At 54.6% G+C, this 3,048-nt stretch overlaps 1 protein-coding gene across 1 annotated transcript in view; it reads right to left on the reverse strand.

Moving 5' to 3' along the window:
- The window catches only part of LOC107565992 (bromodomain adjacent to zinc finger domain protein 2A), a 34,080-nt gene extending 33,075 nt beyond the window's left edge, over positions 1-1,005 (reverse strand). Inside the window, exon 1 of the mRNA XM_016251341.1 lies at positions 797-1,005. The gene's annotated coding sequence lies outside the window, so the exon portion shown is untranslated. The remainder of the gene's footprint in view (positions 1-796) is intronic.
- Positions 1,006-3,048: the final 2,043 nt, after the last annotated feature.

Consider the following 3,048-nt stretch of genomic DNA (forward strand, 5'->3'; position numbering starts at 1 on the left):
ATATCCACATCTGATCAAACTTCTCCAACACTAAAACACCACAGCTCAGGGTAACCCAGCTCATATCTGCTCTAGCTCGGGTTCTCCGCTCTCTTTAATATCATGTATAATACCAAACAACACACACTAACACGAAAACAAAAATACACTGCTTTGAGATAAAAGACTAATTATGTACTCAGACACATGACCGCAAATAAAGATAGCGGGAAGCCGTTTTAGTGAAGTGCATCATGAAAAGCTGGAGACATACAGACACTTATAACATGCTGTTTTGATGTGAAGTTTGATTAAAGTGCTCGGTGTACACCAGCGACCAAACCAGGCCCGCGTCCCGCATCGCCAGCGTTTAAGAGACAATCATCGCCGATTAGCATTCATGTTCATTCAGTATTTAGACGCATGAATGAAATTGGGCTCGAAATCACTTTAACAGCGTTTAATCATCGACGAAAGTAAGTGCTGTGAGTTAAGCGAAATCAGCAGCTCTTATTTACATAACCACGGGTTTGTGCGTTATTTAAATAATTAAAGACGCACAGATAAAACGGGCTGATTATATAAATACAATAGAGTCTGAGCTGTAAGACATTAGGGGAGGCTTCTCGTGTTTTTAAAGCTCGTCTCCACGAATGCGACGTTAAAGACGGACGTTCATCGTCTCGTGTCAGAAGGTCATGTTGCGTTGATTAATTCGGGTTATCTTCCCGATGTACGCTAAGAGAAAATGAGGCAGCATCACCCACACAACACTCTCTCAAAAGTTTCCCGTATAATGATAATAAAACTGCCCAACCTTGATGCCTGCCGACCGCACCGGAGACGCGGAGTGTGGCCCCCGGCAGAGGACCGATGTGGTGAAGAGGGTGTACGCGATGTAAATAATAAACGCCTAAATCGCTAACCTTTGGGTTTCAGATTTGCAAACATGGCTGGTACTGTTTGAGCGCAGCCATGATCACAGACGAGAGAAAGAGAGCGAGCCGAAAGAGGAAGTGAAGCAGCGCGCGCCTCCGGGTCCCAGCGCCGGCCGGGTAACGTTAGAGGAGAGACCCGTGCCAAACACCAGGACCTCTGCCTCTGCCTCTGCTCCGAGTCTGACACGAACCACTCTCCCCACTATAGCCTCCTGAGACACCCAGCTATGGAGTTTTTGTCTCTGTAGTAGACATCATATTTTAGTTAATTTCTCTGAGAGCCCACATGTCACAGTTGTAAGTCTGGATGTCCTGTACAGAGCACATTCAGGGCTGTTCAGAGATGCCAAATAGTTCAAAAGGGTCTGGCTGCAACCTGGTGCTTGCACTCTCAGACTTGCGCTCTCAGACTTGCACTTGCACTCTCAGACTTGCAATCTCAGACTCGCGCTTGCACTCTCAGGCTTGCACTCTCACGCTTGCAATCTCAGACTCGCGCTTGCACTCTCAGGTTTGCACTCTCAGACTCGCGCTTGCACTCTCAGGCTTGCACTCTCGCGCTTGCGCTCTCAGACTCGCGCTTGCACTCTCAGGCTTGCACTCTCGCGCTTGCGCTCTCAGACTCGCGCTTGCACTCTCAGGCTTGCACTCTCGCGCTTGCGCTCTCAGACTCGCGCTTGCACTCTCAGGCTTGCACTCTCGCGCTTGCGCTCTCAGACTCGCGCTTGCACTCTCAGGCTTGCACTCTCGCGCTTGCGCTCTCAGACTCGCGCTTGCACTCTCAGGCTTGCACTCTCGCGCTTGCGCTCTCAGACTCGCGCTTGCACTCTCAGGCTTGCACTCTCGCGCTTGCGCTCTCAGACTCGCGCTTGCACTCTCAGGCTTGCACTCTCGCGCTTGCGCTCTCAGACTCGCGCTTGCACTCTCAGGCTTGCACTCTCGCGCTTGCGCTCTCAGACTCGCGCTTGCACTCTCAGGCTTGCACTCTCGCGCTTGCGCTCTCAGACTCGCGCTTGCACTCTCAGGCTTGCACTCTCGCGCTTGCGCTCTCAGACTCGCGCTTGCACTCTCAGGCTTGCACTCTCGCGCTTGCGCTCTCAGACTCGCGCTTGCACTCTCAGGCTTGCACTCTCGCGCTTGCGCTCTCAGACTCGCGCTTGCACTCTCAGGCTTGCACTCTCGCGCTTGCGCTCTCAGACTCGCGCTTGCACTCTCAGGCTTGCACTCTCGCGCTTGCGCTCTCAGACTCGCGCTTGCACTCTCAGGCTTGCACTCTCGCGCTTGCGCTCTCAGACTCGCGCTTGCACTCTCAGGCTTGCACTCTCGCGCTTGCGCTCTCAGACTCGCGCTTGCACTCTCAGGCTTGCACTCTCGCGCTTGCGCTCTCAGACTCGCGCTTGCACTCTCAGGCTTGCACTCTCGCGCTTGCGCTCTCAGACTCGCGCTTGCACTCTCAGGCTTGCACTCTCGCGCTTGCGCTCTCAGACTCGCGCTTGCACTCTCAGGCTTGCACTCTCGCGCTTGCGCTCTCAGACTCGCGCTTGCACTCTCAGGCTTGCACTCTCGCGCTTGCGCTCTCAGACTCGCGCTTGCACTCTCAGGCTTGCACTCTCGCGCTTGCGCTCTCAGACTCGCGCTTGCACTCTCAGGCTTGCACTCTCGCGCTTGCGCTCTCAGACTCGCGCTTGCACTCTCAGGCTTGCACTCTCGCGCTTGCGCTCTCAGACTCGCGCTTGCACTCTCAGGCTTGCACTCTCGCGCTTGCGCTCTCAGACTCGCGCTTGCACTCTCAGGCTTGCACTCTCGCGCTTGCGCTCTCAGACTCGCGCTTGCACTCTCACGCTTGCACTCTCAGGCTTGCACTCTCACGCTTGCACTCTCACGCTTGCGCTTGCACTCACAGGTTTGCACTCTCACGCTTGCACTCTCAGGTTTGCACTCTCACGCTTGCACTCTCAGACTCGCGCTTGCACTCTCAGGTTTGCACTCTCGCGCTTGCACTCTCAGACTTGCGCTTGCACTCTCAGGTTTGCACTCTCACGCTTGCACTCTCAGACTCGCGCTTGCACTTTCAGGTTTGCACTCTCGCGCTTGCACTCTCAGACTCGCGCTTGCACTCTCAGGCTTCCAC

Source organism: Sinocyclocheilus grahami, unplaced genomic scaffold (assembly GCF_001515645.1).
Source record: "Sinocyclocheilus grahami isolate Dianchi unplaced genomic scaffold, SAMN03320097.WGS_v1.1 scaffold1039.1, whole genome shotgun sequence".
NCBI lineage: Eukaryota > Metazoa > Chordata > Actinopteri > Cypriniformes > Cyprinidae > Sinocyclocheilus > Sinocyclocheilus grahami.